The sequence below is a fragment of the Chinchilla lanigera genome, unplaced genomic scaffold (assembly GCF_000276665.1).
Source record: "Chinchilla lanigera isolate Chin_1 unplaced genomic scaffold, ChiLan1.0 scaffold00053, whole genome shotgun sequence".
Taxonomy (NCBI): domain Eukaryota; kingdom Metazoa; phylum Chordata; class Mammalia; order Rodentia; family Chinchillidae; genus Chinchilla; species Chinchilla lanigera.
Window position 1 is genome coordinate 3474355 of NW_004955454.1, and position 11533 is coordinate 3485887.

The 11533-nt window shown below is 43.2% G+C and overlaps 1 pseudogene; it reads left to right on the top strand.

Annotated features, from left to right (window-relative positions):
- The window catches only part of LOC102018363, a 13799-nt pseudogene extending 6841 nt beyond the window's left edge, over positions 1–6958 (top strand).
- The last annotated feature ends 4575 nt before the right edge of the window (positions 6959–11533 follow it).

Consider the following 11533-nt stretch of genomic DNA (forward strand, 5'->3'; position numbering starts at 1 on the left):
GTAGAGGAGATCATGGTTCTATTTCATTCCATTCATGTGATAAAATTACACTGATTGATTTTCATTTGTTAAACCACCTTTCGATTCCTGAGTTAAAATTTCCCTTTGCCTTGCCTTTGTTGCATCTCTTTAGTTTTGCTATACTGTGTTTTTATCATTTATCTGTCAGTATTTGTTTTCCTCATGATTTCTCTTTTGACCCACTAATAGCTTTATTTCTACATCTTTTACATTTTCCAGTTTTCCTGCTGGTTTTGGTTGGAAAAACAGTTTGTATGTTGATTTTTTTTTTTTTTGTCTTTTTGAGACAGGGTCTCACTATTCAGTTCAGGCTGGCCTTGAGCTCACTCTGTAGCCCAGGCTTGCCTCAAACTCGCAATGATCCTCCTGCCTCAGCCTCCCAAGTGCTGGGATTACACGCATGCACTACCATGCCCAGCGTGATTTCAGTATTTTTAACTTTGAGACTTTTTGTGTGTTTTTTTGAATTTTTGGGACAGGGTTTCACTGTGTAGTTCAGGCTGGTCTTGAACTCACTGTGTAGCCCAGGTTGGCCTCAAATTCATGGCAATCCTCCTGCCTCAGCCAAGTGCTGGGATTACAGAAGTGTGCTACCATACCCAGCTACTGAGACTTTTTTTTAATGGCCTGCTATATGGTGTTTATGTTCTACATACACTTAAGAATGTGTATCTTTTGCACTGGGTGAAGTGTTTTATATATTCCTTAGTTTCTTTAGGTTGCTATTAAAAAATACTCCAGTGGCAAGGGAGAAAGCTCAGAGGTATAAAGTATAGCAAGCATAAAGCCTTAAGTTCAGTCCCCAGAAACACAAACAAACAAAAAACCCCACAAACTCCAAACAAAACTTTAGACTGGGTAATTTATAACAGAAATTTATTGCTCAGTTTTGGAGGCTACAAAGTCCAAGATCTAGGTGCTAGCAGATTCAGTCTAATGAAGGCTTCTTCTTCCTAGATGGCACCTTCTATGTGTCAAGTGGCAGAATGGCAAGAAAAGGGGCAACAAAGCTCCCTCAGTCCTTAATCTCATTTACAAGGCTTCTGCCCTAATGAACTAATTATCTCCCCAAAGCCCCATCTATTAACAGCAATATATTAGGGTTCACATTTCAGATATGAATTTCAAAGGGATACAAACATCAGATGATAGCAAAGTCTATTAGGTCCAGTTGATTTTTAGTATTGTTTAAGTCTTCTATTTTCTTGTTGGGTATGGTAGTGCATACTTATAATGCCAGCACTTGGGAGGCTAAAGCAGGATTGCTTCTGTTTTCTTAATGATCTTCTTTCTAGCCATTCTACCCATTTTTTTTAAATTGGGGTACTAGAGTCTCCAATTATTACTGTAGAACTTTCTCCCTTCAAGTCTGTTGCATGTATTGTAGGGCTCTTTTCTTGGTGTATATATTTATAATTGCTATATCTTAATGAACCTACACTTTTATCAATATATAATGTCTCTCTTGTATCAGGTTTGGGATTTACTTTGTCTGGTATTATAGTATAGTTATGCCAGTTCTCCTTGGGTTTCTATTTGCATGGAATATTTTTTCCATCTTTCACTTTAAACTTGTGTTTTTGACTCTAAAGTGCATCTCCTGCAGACAGTATATATTTGAACCATGCTTACTTATCTATTCTGTCAATATTTGTCTTTTCACTAGGAAGTTTAATCCATTTACACTTAAAGTAATTACTAAAAAAGTAGGACCTCTCCCATATTGATACTTGTTTTAGTGTATCTTTCATCTTTTTATTCAACTCCTCTACTACTGCCTTCTTTTGTGTTGTTGACCTTTTTGTAATGTGTTATTGGGGCTGGGGATTTAGCTCAGCGGCAAAGCGCCTGCCTGGCAAGCGCAAGGTCGTGAGTTCAGTTCCCGGTACCAGAGAAAAAACAAAACAAAACAAAACAGAAAGAGTAATGTAATGTGTTATTATAATTTTCTTCTTACATCCTTTTCTATACATTTGTTAGATATTTTCTTAGTGTTTACTATGGAGATTAAACGAAAGTGTAATACCTAATACAGTTGACACCAAGTTAGCCTCAGTAGCACACAAAAATTCTTCTCTTATATAGCTATTCTTCTATGATTTGTTGTTATCATAAGTTACATCTTTATACTAAATAGTGGGCTCAAAACCACGACTTTTGGGCTAGAAGTATAGCTCAATGGTAAAGCATATGCTTGGCATGCCCTAGATTTAATCTCCAGCATCGAAAAAGCAAACCAAGCAGGGCGTGGTGGCGCAAGCCTGTAATCCCAGCACTCGGGAGGCTGAGGTAGGAGGATTGTTGCAAGTTCAAGACCAGCCTGGGCTACAAACTGAGCTCATGGCCAGCCTGAACTGCATAGCAAGACCCTGTCTCAAGAAGACAAAAAAAGAAAAAAAAAAGCAAACCAAATCAGAACACAGACTTATTATTTTTTTATGCACTTGTTCTTTAAATGATGCATAAAATAAAAACTGGACACATAAACCAAAAATACTACACAAACTTTTATACTTAACAGAGATCTGTATTTCTTTGTGTGGCTTGGAGTCTTTGTCTACTGTGCTTTTATTTCAATCTTTAGGGCTCCCTTTAACATTCCTTATAGGTAAGATGTATTCATAATAAATCTCCTCAAGCTTTGTCTATTTGGGAATGTCTGAATTTCTCCTTTGTTTTTGCAGGGTAATTTTGCCATGTATACAATTCTTGGTTGACAGGTTTTCCTCACAGCACTTTAAATATGTCAGTCCAGCTCTTTCTGACCTCCATTTTTCTTCTTCTGAGGAAAAGAAAAATCAGCTGTTAATCTTATTGGGATACACTGTACTAGATAAGTCCTTTTTCTCTTCTTGCCCTCAAGATTAACTATAATGAGACTGTGTAGGTTTCTTCAAATTTATCCTACTCAAGTTTGCTGAGCTTCATGGATATATAGATTCATGTCTCTCATCAAACTTGGAGATTTTCAGCCATTGTATCTTCAGATAGTCTTACCCATCCCTCTTATGTCTTTCTTGTTAAGCTTTTTTTTTTTTTCCCCCAGTACCAGGAATCAAACTCAAAACCTTGCACTTGCCAGGCAGGCACTGTGCTGCTGAGCTAAATCCCCAGCCCCCTCTTATGTCTTCCTTGGACCTTTATATGTTCATCTGCTTCATGGTATCCCACAGGTCTGTTAAATTTGTTCATTTTCTTGGAACTTTTTTCTTTTTGTTCCTCAGACTAGACAATTTCAGCCATCCTACTGTGAAGTTTGCTAATTCTTTATTTTTCCTGCTCAAAGCTGCTGCTGAAACCTTACTTTAAAATATTTATTTTAGTGTACTTTTCAGTTCCAAATTTCTGGTTGGTTCATTTTTAAAATTAGTGTCTCTTTACTGATAGTCTGATTTTGTTAATACATTTTATTTTTCTGGTTCCTTTAGTTCTCTCTTCAATTTCATTTTAGCTTTCTTAATGTATTTAAAACAGGTGATTTTAAGTCTTTGTCTAGTAAGTCCAATGTCTGTTTTTCATCTTGATTGTTGAAGGCTATAGTCATCTATTCATTTAGTGTGCTTTCTAAAGTATTTTTGTAGAGGCTATTCTTTGTTGGGTTCACTATCACCACAAATTACATATATCAGGAGCTGTTTCTTTAGCTTGTTTTTGTGTTTTTGTTTGCTTGCTTGTTTTGGTATGTGTGTGTGAGTGTGTGTGCATGTGTAGTGCTAGGGATTAAATATAAGGCCTTGCACATTCTAGGTAAGCACTTTAGCACTGGCTACACCCCTCCCTTTATCTACTGCTTTGACAGAGATTTCCTTGAACACTAAGAACAAAAGAAGCCTTCGGCTGCAGCAACTACTAAAGAGTAGCAGCCATGGCTCTGTGGTACCCCATGGCCATGGGCCTCAACAAGGGCTACCAGATGACTAAGAACTCGAGCAAACCAAGGCACTTCTGCTGCTATGGACACCTCACGAAGCACACGAAGTTCATGTGGGACATAATCTGGGAGGTGTGTGGCTTTACCCACTACGAGTGCTGCACCATGAAGCTGCTCACCGTGGAGCTGTCAAGGTCTCCAAGGGCAAATGGGCTCTCAAGTTCTTCAGGAAAAGGGTGGGATGCACATTTGTGCCAAGACGAAGTGTGAGGAGCTGAGCAGTGTGCTGACTGCCACGAGGAAGGCAGTTGCCAAGAAGAACTGAGCCCCTCTGTGTAGAATAAACTTTTGCAGGAAAAAAAAAAGAACACAGGGAAAATAAAATACCTTTTCCAGTCTGTGGACAGGCTCCATTCTAGGGCCCTCTTTTAACACTGTTTACAACATCTCCTCAGTTCCTAGCTTTTACTAAGCCTAGACACCAGCTAGAGGTGAAAGTTTACAATCTTCATAGGCCTTTTCCAAGCTCACACCTTATCCTAGGCATGAATGTGACTCTCTAAATTCTTCAATTGTGCTTATGATGGCCCTCATTTCCCCCCAAGAGTCTCTCTCAAGCTTTTCTTCCTAGCCTGTAAGTGGCTGGCTGTATTTATAAGTGATGCCCAGGTTATGGTGGGGTCTCACCTCTGAGCTGGGCAGAAGAGAGATGTGTAGTGTGTGTCAGTTCAAGTAGCCCCACATAGTTTAGAACAGATATAGAGTAAGATCTCCTCTGCTTCCTTTGCAACTAGGGACCATGTCCCACACCAGGAATGCAGGCTGCTTGCTTTAAGAATGTCAATGAATCAGAAAGGGATTGGGGCATAGGTAAGTAAGAGTATCAAAAAGCTTTCTTATCATTTCAGAATTGCCTTCGTGGTTCAATGTTTGTTTGGTTGCCATAAACCACTGACAATTTTCCAGAGTTCTGAAAAAGTTGGTTCTACTGGGTGGTTTATTTGTTTTGATATTTATGTGGAGAAACAGGTGTTTGGAATTGATAGGTTCTACTGGGTGGTTTATTTGTTTTGATATTTATGTGGAGAAACAAGTGTTTGGAATTGCCTACTCTGCCAATTTGCTCTACAGTTGCTTTTAAAACATGAGTAGTCATCAGCTTGTCTTCATCTCTTGCAGAATCCTGGATACTATCACCATTCTCTGTACAACATTCCTAGTGGGGCCCCTTGGCTACCTGTTTAATATTCTCTCTCTGCTTAGGCTGGTCAGCTAATCTATTTTGCAGGGCCACTTCTGGGGACCTTCTCATGTCTATCATTCTCTACCTGCTTCCTCCTTCCACTGTTCAGAATTTGTTCTGTTCAGCATAAAGTAGGTCTGCCTCACGCTGTTTCTACTCTTAGCCTAACCATCCCTTCCTACACATGGTCTACAAAACAGCAGCTATCTTACCTCAAGTAGGGTAAGCTGACACTGAATAGCCAATATTCATTGCTAAAGGGTCTATATCGGTAAGCTGATGAAGTGTTTGTAAAGGACTCTGAAAGGGTTCAGAAGGGGTAAGAGCAAATGGGCAGTATGAATGTAGCTAGAAGGGAGCAGGACAGAACCTACCAGCCTGGTTGTTGGGTTTGGCAAGGGTCAGAGGGCAAAGCAAAGAATCTTGGGAGTCATTATGTCATAACTCTGTGTCAAAGGGAAAACAAGTACCCTATTCAGGGTACCAGGGGCCAGGCCATGTCAATTTCCTTCCTGACATCTACCCTTGGGCCCTTGAATCTGAGGCATGACACAGAAGATGCCTCCTAGGTGATGTATGTATCTCCCCAGAACAAGGGTACCACGGGGGAACCTCTTCTTAGTACCTGGATGCTGAAAGTGAGAGTGATTTTCAGATCAACAGTGCCACAGATGAGGGGCCCACACATTGGAGATCCAGGGTGGGTGACAACAGGAGTATCACTCACATAAGCCTGTGCTGCAGGGATCTAAGGGGGTAGTTCTAGAGCTGAGAGTTCCATCTCTGCCTCCTTGGGGCAAACTCTGAGGCTGGGCATAGCTGGAACCTGAAGACCAGCAAGGACACAGGTCAATGTGCAGAAAGGCTAGCTTCATTCTCGGTCTAGAAAGACATTTCTTCTTCTGCCCCTGCAGTCTGAGACTTGCAGAGGGCCTGTATTGTTGTTAGGTATCAAGGACTAATGCTGTGTTGCCTGATCCTGGATCCAAGGGGAAAGATAGTCAGCTATGGAGACACAGAATCATGAGCCAGGACTGCAGGTGGGAATAGTGAGATGCTAACTCTCAAGGAAGAGTGAGTACCTTGTGCACAGGCATCCCCTAAAGGGCTCAAGTCCCTCATGATAGGAGAGCAGCCTTCACAGCATCTACTCCTTGCTGTGGGTCTGCCTCTCAATCCTGGTTCCTGACACTTACAATGCTATGAAGCAGAACGCACAAGACCCATCTACTGAAGAGAAACAATACCTGCAAGGGTTGAGCAGTAAAGGTCAGGCCACATTGTGGACACACATACAGTCACACAGAATACTGTTTGCTAATACTGCCAATCGAAGCAGTAAAGTCTGAGCCAAAGCAGGTGTCTCTGTCTCCACCCTCCTGGGAAGCCCTCCCATTGCACCAGGTGCTCTCTCATCTCCCTGTGCATATTGATGGCACAATTTCATTTCTGTACCTATAGCAAATTCTTTGGAGATTTTGTCCAGTCCAGAGGTAGCAACATCCCTTATCCTGTGAAGACCCCAAACTTGGGTTCATCTAGTCTTAGCCACACCCTCTGGGCAGGAGATGGTACACATCTACCTGAAGGCACATGGACTCCTCACATGGACTGAGTTATTGACTGCCCAACCCCCTCACTAGCTTCACCCTCCCCAGTAACCCACTATGGAGCAGGGCCTGACATGTCCTAGTCTCTCCCTCAACAAATACCTCTGCCCCTCAGGAGTAAAGACAAAGCAGGAGATGTTGGCAGAAACCCAGAGTGAAAAGTGTGTCAATCTCCCCCTTCTCCCTCCTCTTTCTTCTTTTTTTGAGACAGCATTTTGCTATGCAGTTCAGACTGGCCTTGAACTCAACTTTGCAGCCCAGGCATGCCTCAAATTTGCAGCGATCCTCCTGCCTCAGCCTCCCAAGTGCTAGGATTACAGGGTGTGCCACCACGCCCAGCCCAAATTTCCTCTTTTGGATACATATTTTTCAGTGTTTCCTATATGCTGATATCTGTTCTGGGTAGACTATGGTACACAGCTGCAACCATTAGCTCTCCTGGAGCTCAGTAGGGTAAAAGATCATAGCAAATCCATCAGTGAGTTGGGGCAAGCGCTTTTGACAGAGGCAGTAACTAGGCATTTTAACTAGGGTAGTCAGGGAAACCTCACAGAAACCTAAAGGTGAAGGAAGGAAAGAGTCATGCAGGTACTGGGGAAAGGAAGTCCAAGACAGACTCAGTCCAAGCTGAGTGCAAAGGCTGAGGAGAGCAGGGGCAAGAAGGCCAGGCCCCAGGAACCCTGGGACAGAATGTGGACAGAAAAGTGAAAGAGAGGGCACAACCTGATAGACACTCTGTTAGGTTCCACAGACCTTGCAGTGGGAGTGCTGTCTGCACTCTGTGAAATGCAGGTCTACAGCACAGGCCTCTGAAGGCTCCAGGTATTTAGGAGGGTAACAGGGAAGCAGTCTCCCACTATCCCATAAAGGAGCACAAACTGTCCAGATGCAGTGTCTTTGGCTAGCAGACTCTGGCCTGGGGGAGGGATATCTGTTTCACTTCAGGTTTAGATGAAGTTGAGGGGAATGTCAGAAGACAGTGGCAGTTCCAACTACTCAGTCAACGTGATGTGGAAAGGGGATGAGGAGAGCAGGGGCTTTCTTTCAGGTCTCTCTGAAAAAATGTGGCAGCTGAATCGTGCAGGAGCAATGATAATAGTAAGGTATCACTCATGGCCTCATTGGACACGGAAGAGGAGCTGGGCAGAGTTGCTGGAGTGAGATCATGGAAGAACCCACAATTAGTGATGTGAACGAGTCAGTCACAGGGTAAGTGTAGGGTCAAAGCTCGTAGGAGACTGCAAAGACAGAGCTCAGAAGGATGGGCACTGAGGACAGACTGAAAGAGACCTTGGCTGCACTTCTACATCACAGAGACAAAACCAAACAGCTCAAAAGATGAACCTGGCAGAGTGCTCACAAATATAGTGTCAAATAAGACTGAAAGATGGGAACACACTAAGGAGTTCATTCATGCCATAGCAGAAATAGATCAAGAGACATGGGGTAGAGGGCTGTCCAGTTTCCATGGAGAGAACCTTTACTGTCCCATTTCATGGGGAGACTCAATCATTTCCATATACTGGGATTCTAACTCATGACTTCTCACTTGCCAGGCAGGTGCTGTGCCACTGAGCTATACCCCTGGCCCCAGAATATTTTATTTTAAAAGACTTCTAATTTTCATAATTACTGAATAGGGGCACAATCATATGGTTCAAAACTAGGTAAGGGGTGGGATGTGTGGTTCAGTGGTAAAGAGCTTGCCTAGCATGGACAAGGTCCTGAGTTTTGACTAGAGGTGTGCAGGAAAAGCTTAAAAGGTGAACAAATCTCCCAACCAGGCCCTTGGTTATCCTTCCAGGTTTACAAATGCCAATGTATATATAATTTTTAAAAAATTTTTAAATTATAAATTGGGCCAAACTACGTGAATGCTTTACATCTTGTTTTTCTCACCTCATCCTCTGTAGAATTTTGCCCACAGAACATAAACTTAATCTGGGGTAGGTAGAAAGCTCATCCCCCCACATCCATGTCCCAATCTCTGAAACCTGTGGATGTGCTCTACCACCAAATGACATAAAGTAGGAATTACATTTTAATTATAGAAGGAATTAAAATTATTGTCACAGATTGCTCTGGTTGACTCAGACTAGTCATAGGAGCCCTAAAAAACCTGAGAAGGATCTGACAAGGCAATGTTACTTCCCAGATATGGGGACCACGTGAAAGAACCTGCATGAACTATGGGCCATTCTGCCTAGTAGGCAGCTAGGAAACGTGAACCTCAGCGTACTATTACAAGACAACGAATTCAGCCAACAACAGCTTGAGGGAGCCTAGAAGCATAGTCCCCTGGCCAAAGGCTGAGCCTGGTACTGAGGACCTAGCAGGTCCCTCCGCAGAAGAAACCGCAGGATGCGTGCTGGCCGATTCCTCAGGCCCTGCTCCCTCCCAGAGTCCAAAACATTACCTCTCCTCAGCGAGCCTCCCCGCCCCCATCCAAAGGGAAGTCAGTTGCTGCGGTGTCGTCTGGGTAGGACGTCACTGACGTCACATCACGCCGCGCTCAGCACTTCACGGGCAGAACCGCGGCCGTGCCCTCCGCGGCGCCCCCACGACGAGACACCCCCGCCACACGGCCCCCAGAATAGCCATCCCCGCGCCGAGGCTCCCACATCGCCCCACGTGGCTCCGGGGCTGCCCCCACTTCGGAGCCTCGGAGAGTGCGGACGCCGGGTCCGACTCAAGGTCTGCCTGGCGAACTCACCTCCTGCGGTGTCGCGCCCGCTGAGTCGCCACGCCACCGAACCAAGTTGTCTCGACCTGGCGCGGCTGATCCCGGAAGTCCCGCCCCTAACTTCCGGCCCGAGTCCCCCTCAGTCCCCAAAGCCACAGCCGCACTAGATGGCGGGAGGCTAGGGCGACTCGGTGGTACATCTCCTGACAAAGGTTCTGCGAGTCCCAGGCCCGCAAATCTAAGCATAAGTGGATTGGTGCAACGACCATGGTGACAGCGAAGTCGGAGAGATCAGTACTACTTGAAATTGGGGAGAATGGATTGTAGCTTGATAAAATAAAAGTGGCTGGGGGTGCAGTTCAGTGTCAGCACTATCATGTGGGAGACAGGGTTTGATCCTTAGCAAGGAGTAAAAGATTCAGTTATTCTACAGATTAATGGAAAAACGAATTCCTTCTGTAGATACTACATTCTCGTAAGAATGTGGAACATTTACAAAAATTATATTCTAATAGACAAAGAATATGAATAATCTAACATTCATTAAGGCCTAGTAAACTATGAAATTTGGGAATATATAACAAGAAGTTTACACACAAAAAAAACCTGTTGGAATTTAAGGATAAACTTTGAAGTGATAGCTGGAAAACTCTAAAGCAGTGAAATGTAAACACTTCATTCTCAAATTTCCGGGACCCAGGGTAAATGTATACTCAGAGAAAACTATATACCCATAAATATTTTTGTTATTAAAGACATTGTCTTCAAAAGTTAGGAAAACAATCAGTAGCACTTCTTTGGGCCAGCAATAAGCAACCAGATAATGTAACAAAACAAAGTATTCTCTGTGATAGCAGCAAAATATAGAAAATATTATGGAATATAAGTATAATGGAATACCATTGGCTCTTTATATCTGAAGGTTCTGAATTCTGAATTCAAACAAACTCAGATTGAAAATATTTAAAAATTGCATCTATATTGAACATGTGCAGATTGTTTGTTTATTGTTCTTTCTTAATACAGTATAACACTGCTTGGCAAGCTTGAGGTCCTGAGTTAAATTCCTGGTGCCCTCCCCAAAAAAGGCAGTATAACAAATGTTTACCATAGCACTTACATTGTATGGGTAGAGTAAGTCATCTAGAGATTATTTAAAATATACAGGAGGATGTTCCTCAGTTGTGTGCAAATACTGGTGCCATTTTATGTAAGGGACTTGACTGACTTCAGAGTTTGATATACTTGGTGGTCCTGGAACCAGTCTGCTAGGAATACTGGGGACAGTTGTATAAGTGGCAAGACATCTCAGTGCATGCCAGAGATTGAGCTTTGGGTGCTGGGAAAAACAAAATAAATATATCTCCTACTCATGACAGATGAAGGAATCCAGGGGCTCAGGGAACAAAATACATCCTGATAGTCCCCTCAGACTGATGTTAAGGATTTGGGGCAACAGCCCACACACAAAACAAAAAGAAAACTGAGATGATAAAATCTTATTGTTTCATTTGGCCACAAACCCCTACCCTTGTTCCATCTTCTGGCCAAAGTTTGAATGGGATGAGGACTGAGTATATCAACTGTTGATTGAATTGGTTAATGATAAAGACTGGGGTCGCAAGAGGAGATGGATTATGATCTGTGTTGGCAACAAGGACCAATTGTCTTTCCGCTAAAAACTTGGGGGCTTAATAAGAAGCAAAAGGTTTCAGCTCTAGTCCCCTCCTTCACATGGGAGTCTGGAGAACCTGCCCCCACTGCATAATCCCCAACACCTGGACTGTGGCTCCACCTCAAGAGCTGGTGAAGGAAGCCAAGTAAGGCCCAACTCCTGGAATGGCAGCCCCAGCCTCACAAGGGGAGGGAAGACTGCTCTTTTCCTTGGTTCAGGAGAAAATTAGAAAGGCCCAACTCCCCGTGCCCCAATAGATACAGAGAATCAATCATAAAATGTTCATGCTGTGGCATGCTAGCCAACCCAGAATCACAAACAGAGCCCACTATTATAAATCTTAGCCAACTGATAAATTTACTTTTGGCTTCCAGTTTAAGTTGGTATTTTTATTTAATTAATATGCTGACAGGAGCCTCGGGCGGGGAGC